We start from the raw sequence: 19602 nt of genomic DNA, 5'->3' as shown, positions 1-19602 counted from the left end.
GACTCCAGAGTCCTTAATTTTGTTGCCCAGAATTGAGTACAGTATTGTAGCTCAAATGGGACTAGGTTAGAGTTCAGCAAGACTCTTGCATTCCTTTCCTGTTCTGGATACTTTGCCTCTTACAAGGCAGCCTAAGATCAAATTAGCCTTTGTGGCTGCCTTGTCACACTGTTGACTCATATTGAGTTTATCCCCAGATCTTTTGCACACAAATTGTTGGCTAGCCTTGCCTTTCACATTCTGTATTTGTGAAGGTGATTTTTTTTAAACCCCAAGTATAAAACTTTAGTTTTATATCTAATGAATTTCATTTTATTTGGTTTAGTCCATCATTCTAGTCTGCTGAGATCTTTTTGTATCCTGAATCTCTTATCTATTAGCTATCCCTACTACCCTCATTTAAGTCATGGAAAAAGTGGTTAACAACATAGGGTAGTGGAAAAGTCCTTGACAAAAAGATAGCAAGGACAGTTTTGGAGTCTGGTCATTTCAATCAGTTTTGAATGTACCTAATTATACCATTTTCTAGCTTACATTTCTCCATCTCATTCACAACGATAGCATATGAGACTTCATCTAATACATTGCTGAAATCTGGATGAAAGATACAGGAGCCCCTCATCCATCAATCTTATAATTCTTTCAGAAATGGAAATGTTCTTAGTCTGGCATGACTTGTCAGTGAAGCCAGGCTGGGTCTTGGTGATTATTGCTTTCTTTTTGTTATTTTTAAAAATTAACATTTTTATGGAGGCAATCAGGTTTAAGTGACTTGCCCAGGGTCACACAGCTAGTAAGTATCTGAGGCCAGATTGAACTCAGGTCCTCCTGACTCCAGGGCCACCTAGCTGCCTCTATTGCTTCCTTTTTAAAACATTCGTGCTTATTATACCTTTAATATGTTCTTGACTTTTGCCTAAATTTGAAGTCAAATTTACTAGTCTGCATTGCAGAATCCATCCTCTTGAAAATAGGGATATTTGCCTATCTTCTCTAGGCCTGTGACACTTTTCCTGTTATCCATTGAAAAATCCACTGACAAACTCAACCATCTCATGTAGTATCCTGCAGTAGAGTTTGTTTGGGCTTGACAACCTAAACTCATTGAAAATAACTGGATTCTTTCTTATCATTTTCTTATTTATCTTGGGATTCAACTCCTTTTCAACTATTTTTGATTAACTTCACAATCAACTTCTTAATTTAAAAATTAAAAAAAAATCCTCCTTGGTAGAGAAAACAAGAACAAAATAAGAGTTAAATAATTCTGCCTTCTGTCATGCCTTATCATGGTGTTCCTATCCGTTCTTTGATCTTCCTCATGACCCCAATGTAGCTTAAAAAAAGCCCTTTTTTTTTTATTGCCCTTAACGTTCATTGCCGGCCTAAGCCCATTTTGATTGTTAATGTCCCTGACATTATTTTTACAAGATTTTTCATTCTCTAGAGTTTCCTGTCCTTGGTGTCATCTTGCTTATAAAATTTTAGCCTATGGGATCCTCCCTATTCTTTCTCTGAATCCTGTGAAACCTCTTGCTATGCATGTCATACTATGCCCAGTTTTCCTCTTCTCTATCTCAGATTCTAAAGTAGGGGCTTCTATCCATGCTTCTTCTTCCCCTTCCCCCTCCCATTCACCCCTCATAGTTTCTGTATCAACAACCATTTCTTCCTTGTTGATCAGAATGAGGTTCCCCAGTTAATTTCTCCTCCACCTTTTCAAAGAAGGAAAATATTAAAGCAAATCAAGACTTTATTAACTGTGTCACTTTTGGTGTAGAACTAGAGCAGAAGTCCAGATAACTTAAATCTTCTATCCCTCTATTATGCCTTAGTGTGGACTTGTGATCTCTTTCCCAAATTTCCCTTCTATTTCCTTCTGTATTCAGGTGGCCTATTAGTATAGTTCCCTTGATAAATATTATTTTGCATTGATCCTCATCTAAATGTTCTCCACCATATCCTGCTTTTGTCCCTAGATTTCCTTTTGATTATCTTAGTATACAGTGTTTCTCCAGTCCTACTTTTTATCTCCTCTCTTCCTTCAGATTAAGATATACACTTTTAGCCATGTTCTAGTCATGAGTTCCCTCATACCATGTCTCAGTAATGCCTATGAGGTCAAATTTGCCTTGTATTGCAGTCTCTCATCTTGCCTGTCAGCCATACTTTGTGAATTTGTGTATGGAGACTTGAGGTTATGAGTCTTATGGTTGACTCTTTTTGGTATTTATCTGCTCCAAATTACTTGATATTTCTATCGTTATTCCTTTGTTTTAGCTATTTGAGGGATAAATACCCAAGCAGTTTTCTCTTCTTTCTTTTTCAGTACCAAACCCTCTTAGTCAGAATTGCAAGATTCTAGGCAAATATGCTTTTACCAGCTTCCATTTGTTATACTCCATTTCATGCCAAGAGCCCCCAAATCCTATATTTTTAGCCATGGTCCATAATCCTGTTCTCAGGCACTATATTGTTAACTAACTGTTCACTTCCTAAATCATCTTTTCTTTTGCAAGGCTGCTTCTACCCTCAAATGGCAAAAGGAATGACAAAAATCACCTTTGTCCCTTCAATTTTTTGTCCAGTGCTAAATAATGCATAGTAATGTTGCCTAGGTTACATCTAACTATATGAGTCCTCATTTTATGCTAGTCATCAGAAATTGGTTGTAATCATCTGGTTTTTCAAGTCATAGGTTCTTGGTCTCATCCAATATACACTTCCCCAGAAGACAATATACCCCTCTATTGTTAATGTCAAGTCAGCAAATTGGTGCCTCTTAGCAGGGGATTACCAGCTGCCACAACTCATCTCTTTCTTTGACCCTTCCTGAGCTGTCCCCCTGATGGGATCATTCCTTGGAGTGCACACAACTGCTTCATCCTCAGAATCCTGCTCCACCCCTTGCCCATTCCCTGGAGATGTCTCAAATTTTCCTTAGTGCTTCCCTTTCTCTTGTATTTAAAGTTCTTCGACTTTTCCTACCTCTGACACACTCAGAATTCCTTTCTGCCTGTTCAGATTTTTTCCTCTGCTTTGTAATAAAGTGGTGTGTTTTTTAATTGATGCTGTCTGTTTTTATATTGCATTCATTTCTGAATGTACCCCTTCACGTTCCATATGCAGCAAACCAATCCTTTAAAAAAAAAACAACCCAAACATGTTCTTTCCCCTGATGCCCTAGAGAGTGGAAAAGTGTTTCTTTAGTATTTTTACCTTCTCTTCAAGCAACTAGGTGGCACAGTGAATAGAGTACTGGTTCTGGAGTCAGATAGATGAGTTTATCTGGCCTTAGATAATTACTAGCTGTGTCACCCTGGGCAAGTCACTTAACTTCTGTTTGCCTCGGTTTCCTCAACTCTAAAATGGAGGTAATAATAGCACTTACCTCTCAGGATTGTGAGGACCAAATGAAATATTTGTAAAGTGCTTAGCATGGTACCTGGCACATACATAGTAGGTGCTACATAAATGCTCATTATTATCATCATAAGGGAGATCAAGTTACATTTTGTACAGACATAGTAGTTACTTGGCTGTGGCAGAAAGACATTGTATACTTGTACAGCTTACTGTAAAATTCACCCTGTCCTTTATGTTTTTTGGAAACAAGGTCCATAGTTCTCTGTTATTCCTGTTGGTAATTCTTGTGGCAAACTAATGGCAGACAGCTGTTGCAAACTGTTGACTGTGTTGTGAATTGCTAGATTACATTAAAACAACTCAAACGTTTACTTAGTATCTATCTCCTGTGTGGAGAGCCCCAGCATTATAGAGAAAGTGAAGATAAAAGGGCAGCTCTCCTATCCATAGGATTAGGGAAGGACCACTAGGTGCTTAGAAAGATGTACATCACTGAAATTTGCCTTGAGCCAGATGCTCAGAGGCTCTTTGACCCTATTTAAGGATGGGGGGCAATCTACCTTATGCCCATGTGGTTTTAAACCATTAACTTTTATGACCCAGTAAAGACAATAAGTTTACTATTTTTAGAATGACTTCTGAAACATTTTGAGAAAACTCTTGACCAGAATACCCTAAAAATCACTCTACCCTGAAGCCAATACAGTGATACCTCACCTATTAAAACGACTGTAAGTAAGCATCCTTACTTATTTGAAATTAAGAACCAGGAAATATTCTGAAAATGGGTCCTGTCTCTCCAGGATATTAAAAATCCCATACACTACGTGTCATGAGTTTTAGGATAGCCCCTAGCTCAGAATCTATTTGTTCTTACTTTATACACAATTGTAATATAAAAGCTTCTAAAGGGAGAGTAGTGTAGCTGAAAGTACTGGACGTGACCATAGAAGCCCTAGGAAGAGTACTCAACCAGATCTGTGATTTCATTGATGTAGCTGTTCCCTCCAACAATCCATGCCTGTCCTGTGCTACGCTTACTCATGTCCTCCCATAAGTTTGCTGCAGGGACCTTCCAATTTTTTCCTGACATGAAGTTAAGGGTTTATGGATCATACAACTATCCACTGGTTATCTCACTCTCCATGTGATCAACCCATCTTTCTAGATCATACATTTCTTTGATGTATTCTTTATTATAATTCTATTTCTTTTAGTCTCTTGTGTGTTATGTCCTGCTCACATACTCTCCATTGCCCTCTGAATTGATACTCGTTTTTAATTTTAAGACTGTGGTCTCAAACTACAATTAGAATAGTTCCACATTTCAAGGCTATATAGAAGAGTATGGATGTTAAAAAGAAAGGCCTTTGTTTTAGGGAGAAACTTGGCATTAAAAACAGTACAAATTCCCAAGTGCAACTGGGATTTTCCTCTTCCTAGTCAATTCTCAGCCTAGTTCATTATCCATATCTGCAGTGGCTATCCAAATTATGTGCACTGATAGACCAGCTCTTGTACCTTGAATTGCATATCCTGGTATAGACAACAGGCATTCTTTATCTACTTGGTTTTTCCTGGGTAGACAGGCCAAAGTCTTTTGAATGATTATGATTCTTGTTTTGGAGGCTCTGCTTGATTAGCCCTAGAATCAGCCACTATGGCATCTGGCAACAAGAGAATGTGATGGATTTTACAGTCTGTAGAGAATCTAGCTGTGTCTTTGATTCTGTACCAGGTCACCGCTATTTTCATGGTGTTCTTTTTGCAGATGCTTATTTTGAGCTCTGCAGTATGAGATAATCAAATAAGTGTCTGTTGAAATGGTGTTTCTTGTGTCCTTTGAACACATAATTAAGTCAACTCTGCCAACTTTTTTATTTGCCTCACTGAGGAAGACCTGTGAGCCATCTTTCCATTTAGTTGCAAATTCCTTTTATCTCCTGATTTCATTTATAATGAGAATGTCAAGATTCATACACTTCAGTTCTTCATTTAATATGTTTACATATTGTTCCCTGTGCAAGGGTTTTGTATTTAGAGCCTGAACTAGCACAAGGCCACTGAGACTTCCTCCCTAGAGCCATTCCACCTCCAGGGTGATAAACACTTTCTCCATAGGAACCCTGGTCCTGCTTCCTCCTTCCAGAATAAACTTTCTAGACTGTAAGTTGCTATATAAACATGATCTTAATGTGTCATTCCCTTAGCTGTTGTCCGAGTAGCACTGCATTTCTAAGGAAAGAAATATGACTTGAGTTACTATCAAAGGACTGTCTTGTTTCATTAGTGACAGCATATGTCCTTGCAGTCTATAAATGGATCTTAAATTCATTCAAGAAATGAGGAAATTACAACTCATAGTGGTACGACTATGCTTGCCCAATATTACATAGGTAGGTAGGGCACTGGACAGACTCCAGACTTCTGGGTCTGCACTTGTTTAAACCAGTGTTCTTGGCTGTCTTTGGTTGTTTTTATGCGTGTCATCTCCCCTACTGTATTGTAAACAGGAGCAAGGCCTTGCACCTAGTAGACATCCAATAAATGTTTGATGAATAAATAAGTGTTGTGTAGGCAGATAGTTATTTCTTACAGTGTTGCTAAAGAATGTGAACCAAGAATCATATCTTACTATCACCAGGGAAAAAATAAATTGAATGAGAAGTGTTCTCTACTTTTTCAGTTATATTCATGTATCACTATCACCTTTGTGATAGAAGGTAGGTTGGAACTGGTTATTTTTTCCTACTGTCTTATGCAAGTCATCAGAAAATGCTTTTATTAAGAGAGGAATGCATTCTCTTTTAGGTTTTGAGTTGCTCTATCTCTTCTCCTTTGTTCTCTCCTTTTCATTATTTCAACATGCTTAAAATTGTGTTCTTCACTAAAGGACTGAGACAAGATAGTAGGAAATTACATGTGTGTCAGTGAATAATAGGAAATGATGCATTAAGTAGAAATAATATTTATTTACATACTTAAAGAATTTATTATTCCCTTTATGGGGGTTTCTTTTCCACTGACCGATTGCAACCTTTCTACAGTTCATTAAATGGTTTTTTTTTTTAAATCACCCTAGTGTTGATTCTCTTGAACCTGGGTAGGTTGGTCCTGGATTCTGCCACTCCAGTAAAGTTTTATTCTGCTGCCTCAGCCCTATGCTTTCTAAGGCTTTGCTAGTGAGTATAAACTCTAATTAGTCTTACCAAGCTGGAAATGATTTAAGTATTGGTTTAGTGAATTCAATTCATTTATTAAGCACCTGCTACATGCCAGGCACTGTGCTAAGCACTGGGGATACAAATAAGGAAAAGAAAGACCTTGCCCTCAAGGATCTTACAATCTAATGGGGGAAGATAACACATCAAAGGGACTTGAAGATGGGGAGGGACTGAAGGGTACATGCAAATGGTCTGTGGAGCTGAAACTTAGTAGTGCTGCTGATGGAAAATGGAGAGTTACCTAGAAAGTTCTGAAAGTTCAAAGTCCTCTATAAAGGAAGACTTTGGGAGGAGTTTGCTGCTCCACCCTCCGGCTTTCTAATTAGAGGGAAGAGGCAACTGAGGGAGTTGAGAAGAAATGTTTAGTATCAAAAACTGAGTTAATCAGCATGGTGGCAAGATTTTAGGTGATCAGCTGTCTTGGGTCAGACGTGATGCCTGGAGTCTAAGCAAAGATGCTGATGGAGATGGAAATGAAGATTAGAAGTACTATTATTAAATATTCTAGAACTCCTGTTGTATATAGGACTGCTCTAATTTATTAAGTCAGTCCTACTGCCTTAATGCAGGACTTTATTTAAACTGCTTCACTGAGAAAGATTCCTTTCTTAGTTTTAAAGATTTCCAGGCTGAGAGAATTCCAAAAGCTGTGAATTGTTTCAGCTATTTTGGATAATTTGGAATTTTGCAAGAAAAGTGACTAAATTATTTATACTCTGACCCAGCAATCCCACTCCTGGGCTATGCCCCAGGGAAGTCAGAGATCAAAACAAAGGTACAATATTCATGAAAATGTTTAGAGCATCACTTTTATATGTGTGTGTGTGGTAGCAAAGAACTACAAATGGGTAACTCATAAGTACTAGAAATAAGTAACAAACTGTCATATATGAATAGAGTAGAATATTATTATACAGTCAGAGGTTGTGAATTTAAAGAATCCAGAAATGCATGGGAAGTTTTGACATGAACTGATGCAGAGTCAAGTAGGCAGAACCTGAAGATCAATATACACAGTGACCACAGCACTGTAATAAAATGTAGCTCATGAACCATGTTCCCTGTCAGCCATCCAGTTAACTATCCAAGGTGTTGGGAATTGGACAAGAATCTTCCAAACTCTAGCTGATCACATGCCAATATGTGTACTTTTACCAGACATCTAAATGACACATGTAGTTCAAAACAAAGGCATTCTAATGAGATCATAAATAAGGTAACAGATCATTTAAACACTGAGCTCACTCACCCATGAATAAACATAGGAAGAGTTGACCTTCATAGGAATTATTCATGGGGCATCCATGGGGAACAAATGGCCACAGCATCTGAAAAATGGATGTATGCATATGGAATCAAACTCCCCTCATTTTACGGATGAGGAAACTGAGGTTTAGGGTAAGTGGTTTGCTCAGAGTCAAATACCTAGTAAGCATCTGAGGCAGGATTTGAAGCCAGGTTACACCATATTGCCTCTTGCCTGGCACATAGTATATGCTTAATAAATATTTGATTGATTAAAAGCATCTGACATACACAACACCTGCTGGAAACTAGACTTTTTAGTCACTGCTCTTAAAAGGCTAAAGTATGTGCAATTCCACCCACTCCCTACTCTACCTTCCTCTCCCCACACTAGTTACTCAGGCTGCACAGGATTCCACTTGTACCCTGTTGTTCATGACTGGTGGCTTCTCTGCAAGTTTATTTGCTGGGCACACAGAGCATGGAGAAACAGACCTTTTGTGTCTGCTACTTCTCTGTCCTTCACCTTGAAAAGTTTCATTGCCAGAAATGTCTCTTAAGTTGTACATTCACAAACCTAGAAAAAACCCTAGGACTTAGCCCCAAAAGCCTTGCTGCAGACAAAATGGGTGGAAATGGGAGTGGTGGGAAACAAGTCCCCTAACAAGACTGTTATGCACTATGTAGTGTTGAATAGTATGTAATAATTTATTCTAACACCTTATAACTGAAATCATTCTTTCCCTTTCTACTCTCTTTTAACTTCTATTTGTATCTATTAAAAACACTATCATTCTCCCAATCTATAAATTGCAGGTGTAGATTAAAAATTGAACATTCTACATTTTTGACAAATCTGCCTGAGACAGGTTTATTAAATTACCCTAAGCATCTTAGAAATCCTAATGAACAAAGATTCACACAGTTTTTGGAAATCTCTCTGCCCAAGCTATTCTCTACATGAAATTCATAGAGATCAAAAATAAAGACAGAATTACATAAGATGAAATGAGTAGAAAAATTAGTTTCTGATTCATCCAAAAGAACAACTTCCAGTGTACTCCAAATAATCATTTTCCTAAAACCATTTAATCCCTCTTTAACCACTCTAAGGATACAATCTGGTCAAAGGTTAATACAAGAGATATTGCTATTAATTGAATGTGCTCATTACTCTAATTTCAGGGAGAAGTTTTTCCTGAGCTCTTCAGGCCTCAACCTTTAGAAACTGATTAGGTCTTTGTTAAGAATGATGTAAAAAAATTTCAGTGCATAATAGTACTTTGGACTTGACAGTGAAGGAAAAGTTAATGAAGTTTCTCATTCAGATTAGCCCAAGGACTTCAGACAAATAATGCTGAGAAAATAAGGTTTCTTACTATTTTTAAGAAGGTGCAGGGGTGGGCTGGGGAAGACCTTGGTATGCTTGCCCACAAGTCAACCTGATCTTCCTATCCTCTCACATCAAGTCAGTCACTAAGCTGTTGATTCTGCCTTTTACAATTTCTCTTCTATATTTCACATATGGCCCCTATTTTGCAGCCCTAGCCCTTCTATCTAGTGGAATACTAGTCAATGACCCCAGTCCCTATGAGCATGAACAAAGTGCCTCTGATACAATTGCCCAGGTGAAAGAAGATGGGGAGCCTACTTTCTTTATTCTGTATCTGGTATCTGGTTCCACTCTGTTTACCATGTATTGGATAGCAGCCTTTTCAGCTGTAGCTGTGAGACTGGAGTTCGCCTTTGAAGGTCTTTTGCCTCAACCTCTCTCCCACCCCCTTCTCTTTGTCTGTCTGTCTGTCTCTCTCTCAGTGGAATATCTGTTCTTGGTTTCATTCCTTCACTGGCATCATCTAAGCAACAGTGCTGTAAGGGGAGAGCCCTTGGTCACTCTCCTCTCAAGGCTGACATGTGACCTCCAGAGCACTGACTGTGATCCTCTGCTTGCCTTGGCATTTCTCCTTTTGTTTCAAAGGGACTGTGACTTTCTAAGGGTCAATTGACCAAGCCATTGGAGATCCAAGAGTCTAAGAATTGTGTCCATCCTGGGAATGTTGGTATTTTTGCTATTGCTTATCTTTGAAGTAAATATCCCTCTGAGAAAACTAATTGTTTTTTGCTTAATGTTAATTGCTTAAGTGTAACTGGAGGGCTAGTTGTTAATTGTTTGTGGAGAAAACATGCCCAATTTGGGGGCTAGGGCTGATAATATTAGAGAACATTTATCCAAATATTTCAGGAGCATACCTAGAGCCCTAAGGGGAAGATGTAGCCAGCCTAATAATTGCTTTAACATCTTTAACATCCAGCCTAATAATTACTTAACATCCTCTTCATTGGCAGTGAATTCACACTTCTTTCACTGTCTTTTTTCCCCCATAAACCAGCTTGTAGTTTTATTTATTAGTTCAAAGGCTTTCTTTCAGTTTTATTAATCTCTCCTTTGATTTTCAGGATTTCCAATTTGGTGTTTAATTGGGGATTTTTAATTAGTTCTTTTTCTATTTTTTTTAAAGTTGCCTGCCTGATTCATTGATCTGCTCTTTCTCTCTTTTATTGACATAAGGGTTTAGAGATAGAAATTTTCTCCTAAGTATTCCTTTGGCTGCACATCATAAATTCTGGCATGTCCCACTGTCATTTTCTTTAATGAAGTTATTTATTGTTTCTATGATTTGTTCTTTGATCTATACATCCTTTATGATTAGATTTAGTTTCCAGTTAATTTTAATCTATTTTTCTACAGCCCTTTATTGAATATAATTTTTATTGTATTATGGTCTGAAAAGGATAATATTTCTGCTTTTCTGCATTTGATTGTGAGGGTTTTATGCCCTAATACATGGTCAATTTTTGTGAAGGTGCCATGTAATGATGAAAAAAATGTATACTCCTTTCTATTTCCATTCAATTTTTTCCAATTCCAATTTTTTCTAACTTTTTAAAAAGTCTGTTTACTTCCCTAATTTCTTGTTTATTTTGTGATTAGATTTATCTAGTTCTTAGAGGGGAAAGCTGAGCTGTCTCCTACTCGTATAGTTTTGCTATTTCCTCCTGTAACTCATTTAACTTTTGCTTTAAGAATTTGGATGCTAAGGGGCAGCTAGGTGGCACAGTGGATAGAGCTCCAGCTTTGGAGTCAGGAGGATCTGAGTTCAAATGTGGCCTCAGATACTTGATACTTACTAGCCATGTGACCCTGGGCAAGTCATTTAACCCCAATTGCCTCACCAAAAAGCAAAAAAAAAAGTGCTATACCATTTGATGCATATATATTTTGTTTGATATTACTTCATTGTCTATGGTACCTTTTAGCAAAATGTAGTGTCCCTGCTTATCTCTTTGAATTAGGTTTATTTTTTCTTTTGCTTTGTCGAGATCACGATTGCTAGATTCTGCTCCAGCCTTTTACCTTTGTGTGTGTGTGTGTGTGTGTGTGTGTGTGTGTTAATCTGTGTGTCTCTCTGTTTCAATTGTATTTCGAGAAAACTGCTTATTGTTAGATTCTGGCTTCAGAGAGTAATTCTTGCTCTATTCTTTGTTAAGAACTCTGTGGTCATAACAGATGCAGTTTGGTGAAGGGGAAACTAGAATGTTTTTAAATCCATTGTTAACACTTGTGATACTTGTGGCAATTTAAACTCATGTGGCTTGAGTGCTTCCTTCTTTAAGCCTATAGAAATGCAACTAATTATCCAGTGAGTGAGTGCAATATATGAATTGCCCACCAGTAGAGCTCTACTTGAGTCCTCACATAGTATTGTTAGTTGAATCTCTGGTGCATGCATGGTAGAACCTTCTTAAAAAGCTATAGCATCCTTCATTGGCCACCAGAAGGAACTTAGCTTGTCAGTGTCTAGACTGCCCACTCTCCTTCTTCCATGCTGTACCACTCCCTTTCCCCCCATTACTGAACCCAGGAGTTCAAAAGACTACATATGGAATTCAGCTAGGGAATGAAATAGAATATTACTTAAATCATAAAATTACAGAGTTTATGGTCTGTATATAATTCTAGAGCTGTCACCTGAGTTCTATACTCTCCTTTCTTTGAGCACTGACTCTCCCCACACTCCTTGCCCCCGCCCCATCCATAGGACTTAGATACCCAACATACTGTGATCCCATAGGACCTAGAGTTAGAAGGGACCTCAGAGACCATCTAGTCTAACTGCCTCATTTTAGATCTAGAATGGTCAAATGACTTGTTCAAGGTCATACAGGTAGTAAGTCACCAGAGGAGAGATTTAAACTAGGACCTCTTGACTACAAAGTCAGTACTTTTCCTACTTTTTTACATTTATTGAACATAGTGAAAATAGACAGGAAATGGATCATGTACTCCTAAATGGAGCCATTCTCTTCTAGCCAACTTATAAACTTCTTCCTGCTTGCCTGCACTCATAACTCATGGAAAGTAGTAAGGAAATAGTGTGAATATATAGAACTTGTCTCTAGATCCCAGAATATGGAAGGGGAAGGAAGAAGGAAGAGGGAGAGTTTTGGAAATCAATCTCTCTTTCCTCTCTCTGTAGTCCAGCTGGATTCACAATCACTAGCAGTTTCAGCAATTCAGATATCCTTTTGTTATGGCTCCCACCTGCATATCTGCTCCAGGCTCAGAATCTCCCCATAATGCTGGTCTCTGGCAGTCTTAGGCACCAGTCAGTAGAATCTCAGGTCACTGCAGTCAGAATCTTGGCCATTCTGGGCTGCCTTATGGAAACCTGATAGAAACCTCCCAATATAATGCAGCTGCCTAACACCTTGATGCCATCATCATAACCAGGAAGTTGAAATCTCAAGGCTAGTAGAAAGAAGCAGAGTTGGTTAATCCTGGGTGCTAGCATAGAGATCTTGTGTTTCTCTTATCATGCAACTCCTTGTTGGTTATGAGATTATGAGTGGTTCCTAATAAAGGTGGAAGGGCAATCAGATACTACTTTTCTCTTTCCAAATCTTCATCTAAGGCTCAGAGTAAGACAGTAATTCAGAAGATGAATGCAAAGTGAGGGCACACTATTAACCTATATTGGGCTTCCTTGCTCAGAAGTTAGATTGTTGACCAATAATTAGCACATTTGCAGAGAAAAAATTAAAAAAAAAATTTTTTAGGTTCAAATTATCTTTCATTCTTCTTTGGTGCTATTTTTTAATATAATTTCATTCAAGAAATTTTTAGCACAGGGCCTCTAAATCTGGAAGTGTCCTGTGTTTCTGTTTCACTTCCTTCTGAGACTTGAGACCTTCAACTTTTATTGCTAGTTGCTTCCCAATTCAATTTACTTAAGCATTTATTAAGCACCTACTATATGCCAGGCATTCTGTTGTGGATACAAACACAAGAATGAAAGTTTTTGCCCTCAAATAGCTTATATTTTTTGGGGAGGAAAACAACATATACACAGATAAATTTTCTAAAATCCAAAGTAAAAGAAAAAAGTAAACATAAAGTAATATAGTGATGGTGGTAGTGGTGTTGAGGGCACCAATAACTGGAGGGATCAGAAAGGTTCTCCTCTAGGACTCTCAGAAGCCTTGTAGCATTTTGTGCCTTTTGCTTGGAATCATAAATAATTTTTTTTTTAAAAAGAGCCAAAGTTAAAAAAAAGTAAACAAAAAGTAATATGGTACTGGCGGTGGTGAGTGCACTAACAACTGGAGGGATTAGGAAGATTCTCTTTTAGGAGTCCCAGAACCCTTGTAGCATTTTGTGCCTGTCACCTAGCACTTAGCCATGTGTTACCTTAGGGCTGGGATGGGGAACCTGTGGCTTCAAGGCCATACGTGGCCCTCTAGGTCCTCAAGTGCAGCCCTTTGACTGAATCCAAACTTCACAGAACAAATCCCCTTAATAAAAGAATTCATTGGGGCAGCTAGGTGGTACAGTGGATAGAGCACTGGCCCTGAAGTCAGGAGGACCTGAGTTCAAATCCAGCCTCAGACCAAACACTTGACACTTACTAGCTATCTGGGCAAGTCACTTAACCACAATTGCCTTTAAAAAAAAAAAGAATTTGTTCTGTAAAACTTGGCCTCAGTCAAAAGGCTGCGCCCAAGGACCTAGAAGACCACATGTGGCCTTGAAGCTGCAGGTTCCCCACCCCTGCCTTAGGGAATCATAGCATTTGACATGGAAACCATCTAGTTCAAATCCCTCTTTCTGAAGATGGGTAAACTAAGGTTCAGAAAAGTGAAGAGATTGTCTAACCCTTTTTAGATACTTTAAAAATCTACATTTCTTGTCTTAGACCTTTAGCCCATTAAGTTCAGGGGCCAGTCTTATAAGACTTGATATCTCCAATATGAAGCATGGTGTCCAAAATACAGTAAGCATTTGTTGGGAGGCAAGAGACACTCTTCTCCCTTTCCTATCTTGACTGCTTAGTGAACCAGTTCAAATCTACACTGTCATCTTCTCTTGAATCTCTTGCCCTTTTATCATATCACCGATCTTGCCCTGCTACATCTCAGCCCCGGATTGCACCCACCATAAGCTATCTTCACTCTTACTCATGTGTTTCCAAATGAATCTGGAGAAAAATCAATTGATCAATAAACTTAAGCACCTACTATGTGCCAGGCACTATTGCTGAGCCCTAGAAATCAAAAGCCATGGTGACAGGATCCAGTGGAGGGAGAGTTGGTGTATGGTCTTTTGTTTGTAGACGATGGTGCACTCAATGCAGCCTCTGAGGCCAAGATGCACCAAAGTATGGGTTGTTTCGTTGCTGCTCATGCTCCTCTGCTTAACAATTAACACCAAGAAACTACCAGCCAGCCCTGCACCATCCATATGTGGAACCATCAGTTACAGCAAATGCAGAGATTTTGAATGCTGTGGATAAGTTCTTGGCAGTATACTTTCTAGGGATGTAGCCATAGATGATGAGGTTGATGCACACTTTGCCAGAGCTAGCTCAGTGTTTGGGAGGCTCAGAAAGAAAGTGTGGGAGAGAAGAGGTATTAGACTGACCCAAACTGAAGGTCTACAGAGCCATTGTGCTGACCTCATTGTTGTATACCTGTGAAACTTGGACAGTCTACCAGTGCCATGCCAGGAAACGGAATCTCTTCCATTTGAATTGTCATAGGAAGATTCTGAAGATCACCTGGCAAGATAAGGTACCAGACACCGAGGTCCTTTCTCAAGCTAAATTGCCATACTTTCAAACTCTACTACAGAGAATGCAACTCCAATGGGTTGTTCAAATGTCACATGTACGGTTGCATTAAAGTCTATTTTCCAGAGATCTCACACAGAGGTCAGAAGAAGCAATACAAGTACATTTTCAAGGTCTTTCTAAAGAACTTTGGAATTGATTTCATGACATGGGAGAGCTGGCACAGGCATGGCACACCCGCATAAAAGAAGTCAGTGTGCTCTATGAACAATGCAGAATTACAATAGCTCAAAAGAAATGACATGTGCAAATTTAGAAGCATCTCCACTCCAAATGTGCGTTCATGTAGACCATTTGTGCTGTACTGTGGTAGAGCCTTCTGAGCTTATATTTGTCTGATTGGCCACAGTTGGATACACTGTATCTTGACTCTAACATAGTGATGTCATTTTGGTCTTCTTTGAGAATGAAGGACACCAACCAATCAACCAATATTATACCTGTATGTGTGTATTTTACAAAGTTGTGTTAATTAGGCCCTCACTGCTTCAAGGCAATTCTTTTTGTACCTCCCTAATTAGCCCATTCTCCCACTCAACACAGTGACTTTTCCAAACCTTTTTATCCCTTCTCAAACCTCCCATAAATCCCCTTTCCTTTATCCTCTGAGCTGAAAACCTTGCCTCACATTTCACTGAAAAAATTGTGGCCATTTACTGAGGGCTTGCTTTTTTCCCCCTCCTCAACTCCCATCTCTCAGATGCTTTCTGTCACTATCTCCTCTACTCATCTCCTATAATGAGATGGACCTTCTCCCTATCAAGGCAACCCCTTCACACACACATGATCCTATTCTAACCCATCTTCTCCAGTACACTTTCCTCTTTATCGTTCCCCTTTTCTCACATCTTTAATTTCTCTCTCTACTTCCCTAATGCCTACAAACATACCCATTTCTCTCCCATTCTCAAAAAATACTTGATCCATCCATTCTTCATAGTTACTGTACCAAATATCTCCTACCTTTTGTGGCTAAACTCCTTGAGAAAGCCATGTAAAATAGGTGCTTCCTCTTCCTTTCCATTTACTTAACTCTTTATGGTCTGGTTTCTGACCTCATTATGTCCTCTCCAAAGTTACCCATGAACTCTTAACTGCCATATTTAATAAACTTTTCTCAATTATTATCCTTCTTGATTTCTCTGCAGCCTTTGACACTTGATTACCCTCTTCTCCTTGATACTTCTTTCTCTCTAGCCCATGTTGTTTTCCTTGCCACAACTCTCTCCTCACTCCAGGCCATCTAACATTCTGCTGCCAAAATGATCTTTCTAAAGTGCAGGTTGACCATGTGACACCATCCCTCCTCCTTCCCCTCCACTGACTCAAGTGGCTTCATATCACTTCCAAGATCAAATATAACACCTCTTTGGCATTCAGAGCCCCTTATTACCTGATTCCCCCACCTCAATTTTCCAGTCTTACATCTTACACCTGCCACGTACTTTGCAATCCAGTGACCCTGGCCTCCTTATTGTTCCTCAAAAAATACATTCAATTTCTTGCCTTCCTGCATTTCCACTAACTGTTTCCCAAGCCTGGAATAATCTCCCTCCTCCTTTTTACCTCCAAGCTTCCCTACCTTCCTTCAAATCTCATCCAAAATCCTATCTTTTACTGGAAAACTCCTGATTCTCCTGAATTCTAGTACCTTTCCTCTGTTGATTATCTCTAATTCATTATGTACTTGTCTTGTTTGTACCTAGTTGTTTACATGTTTCTCCCCCTTTAAACTCTGAGCTCCTTGAGGACAGGAACTATCTTTTGCTTTTCTTTATGTTCCCAGTGATTAGCATAATACCTGGCACACAGTAGTGCTTATAGGCAGCTAGGTGCCACAATGGATAGATTGTTGGGCCTGGAGTTCATATCTGACCTCAGACACTTATTAGCTATGTGACTCTGTGCAAGTCACTTCTAAGGATCACATGAGATAATATTTGTAAAGCATTTAGTACAGCGATTGGCACACAGTAGGTGCTACATAAATGCTTATTCCCTTTTCTTCTCCTAATAAATGTTTATTGACTGACAGAAATTTAATCAGCAAGCATTAGTAAGCATCTACTATATGCATGGTAGTGTGTGAAATGTTGGGGATACAAAGAAAAGAAAAAGAAAATATCTTTAAGGTGCTCATGATCTAATTGGGGATAGATTCAAACAATTATGCACAAACAAAATCTATACAGAATTAAGTTGGAAATAATGAAAGAGAAAAGGCACTAATATTAAAGAGGGTTGGGAAAGACTTCTTACAGAAGATAAGATTTTAGCTGAGACATTAACAAAGTCAGGGAAGCCAGGGATAAGAGATGAGGGAGAAAAATCCAGGCGTGAGTAACAGTCAGTGAAAATACATGTTGGGGATGGAGTGTTGGATTTTTGGGGGGTTTTTTTGTCACTGGATCACAAAGTATGTGGAGGGGTGTAAAGTATAAGAAGACTGGAAAATTAGGAAGATGCCAGGTTATGAAGGACTTTAAAAGCCAGAAAACTTCATATTTTATTCTGGAGCTAATAGGGAGCCAATGGAATTTATTGAATAGGGAGATGTCATTATCAGACCTGTGCTTTGGGAAGATAAAGAAAATACTATTTTTCTGCACAGCATAGATGAGAAAATGGGCTTGGAAAACAGTGTGATGTAGTAGGAAAAGTACTTGCTTTTGGAGTCCAAAAGACTTAGGTTTTAATCTACTGGGCTTTGGAACTCCCATCCCGGGCTTGAGTTGAATGATGTATGAGGACAAATTCAGCTAGCCCACTATATGTAGCTACCTCCTAGACCAGACCATATTCCACATCTCATGTAGGCCATCTTGTCATCTGCCCTGCTGCCAAAGAGGGCATGTCATGTCACCTCTTCACCCAACTCCCAAACACATACACTGTCTACTGTTTGCTCTTGGGAACAGTAACTCAATGCAATTAACTAGTTATCAGTTCTGAAACTACCCAGAGGAAAAGTCTTTCCCTGGCTACCACTCCTTTATGTGTATAGTCACCCTGATTAAAATGTCAGTTCTGTGGGGGACAGGGATTATCTTACTTTTGTACTCCCAGTGTTTAGCATAGTTCACACAGTAAATGCTTAATAAATGCTTTTTCTTTCACTCAATCTTGCCACTTACTTTTTGTGTGACCTGGCAAAAGACATTTCATTGCTCTGCTTCAGTTTCCTTCTCTATAAAATGAGACAGTTAGGCCAATTGTTATGGTCCTGTACATCTCTAACAATCTATCCTTGGACATCTATTAGCCAAGAAACTATATTTATTCAGGGGTTGGTAACATACAAGTTTAACCAATGTGTCTTTTCATAGCTTAGATTCTGATTTCTAGCCAACAACTTGCAGGCAAGGCAGTCCAGGGTTGTTAGATAGCAGAACTCAGAGACAGGATTTAGGACTGGACGGATCTAGTTCAACCCCTTCATTTTAGGGCTGGGGAAATTTGAGACCAGTAAGAGTGAAGAGTTCCCCCTAAGTCACATATGGATGAAATACAACTATTCCTCATACTCCAAATCTTCATTTTTACCGCTACAATACCACCTAATGTTTAAAGGTAGAATAAATGACTATATGCAGAGCATTCTGCTAGGCCCTGGGGAATATATAAAGTCCTTGTCCTCATAGAGTTTACAGTCTAGTTCTAGTACAAGAATAATTAGGGGCAGCTAGGGGGCAGAGTGGATAGTTCAAATAAGTGTTTGGTCTGAGGCCGGATTCGAACTCAGGTCCTACTGACTTCAGGGCCAGCTCTGCGCCACCTAACTGCCTCATTGGGCCTCCATTCTTGAAGAAGACCAATGACATCAGGAGGGTGATATCTTGCTTAAGTGAGCACTTGATTTAAGTGAGATAGAGTTGTAAAGTGAGACAGACACTAGTGAGAGTTGTAAAGTGAGAGGTCTAAGTGAGACAGAGACTAGTAAAATGGGATCATAAAGATTTTAAGACTTTTGTGGAGGATACTCCTTCTTAGGTTGAGAGGTTGAATTACAGGATTTTTAAGGTCTCTTCCAACTCAAGGACACTGATTCTAAATCCTCGTGACTGAGATGAGGTCCTTTTGGATTTGTCCTTTTGGACAAAACTTCTTTTGAGGGATAGGAGGCACTAAGCTGCTGACTTCTACAGCTTTGCTGTCTACACTGATCAAATTTATTGAGAAATGGTAACGTCTTTGCTTCGTTGCCTTTGGAAGCACAGCCCTAGACTCGAGGCTTTCAGGGCCTCCGCAATCAACACGCTAGTTTTACGAAGCCCGGGCCACCCCGACGGAGCATCGGCTTACCCAGCAGACCTCTCTGGCCCCCATGCCTACGGGCTCAGCGTCCGCGCTTCTACGTGCCCAGCGACTGGAACAAGAACAAGCATTCTCTGTCCCCTGCAGCTCACACGCTCTTCCAACATGCTTCTTGAATCCCTACAATCCTGAACTTCTACCTCTTCCCCAGCCTCTCGTTTCTATTCTTTTCAATTCTACCTTTCCTAGGGCTCCATCCAACGCCGTCTACTCCCGCCCCCTCCTAAACCCCGCCGGTCACCACACAGCGCCCTCCGGGACGCGGG

The 19602-nt window shown here is 39.3% G+C and overlaps 1 long non-coding RNA gene across 1 annotated transcript in view; it reads right to left on the bottom strand.

Annotated features, from left to right (window-relative positions):
- LOC144454576 (uncharacterized) overlaps positions 1-19601 on the bottom strand; it is a 30852-nt gene extending 11251 nt beyond the window's left edge. Inside the window, exons 1-2 of the long non-coding RNA XR_013483096.1 lie at positions 19325-19601; positions 7840-7918 (exon numbers count right to left, since the gene is read on the bottom strand). This is a non-coding gene — a long non-coding RNA (uncharacterized LOC144454576). The remainder of the gene's footprint in view (positions 1-7839; positions 7919-19324) is intronic.
- Position 19602: the final 1 nt, after the last annotated feature.

Source organism: Phascolarctos cinereus, unplaced genomic scaffold, assembly GCF_003287225.1.
Source record: "Phascolarctos cinereus isolate Bilbo 61053 unplaced genomic scaffold, phaCin_HiC Scaffold_726;HRSCAF=1367, whole genome shotgun sequence".
Lineage (NCBI taxonomy): Eukaryota > Metazoa > Chordata > Mammalia > Diprotodontia > Phascolarctidae > Phascolarctos > Phascolarctos cinereus.
The sequence above is the reverse complement of the archived record's forward strand: the minus strand, read 5'-3'. Positions and strand labels throughout refer to the sequence as shown.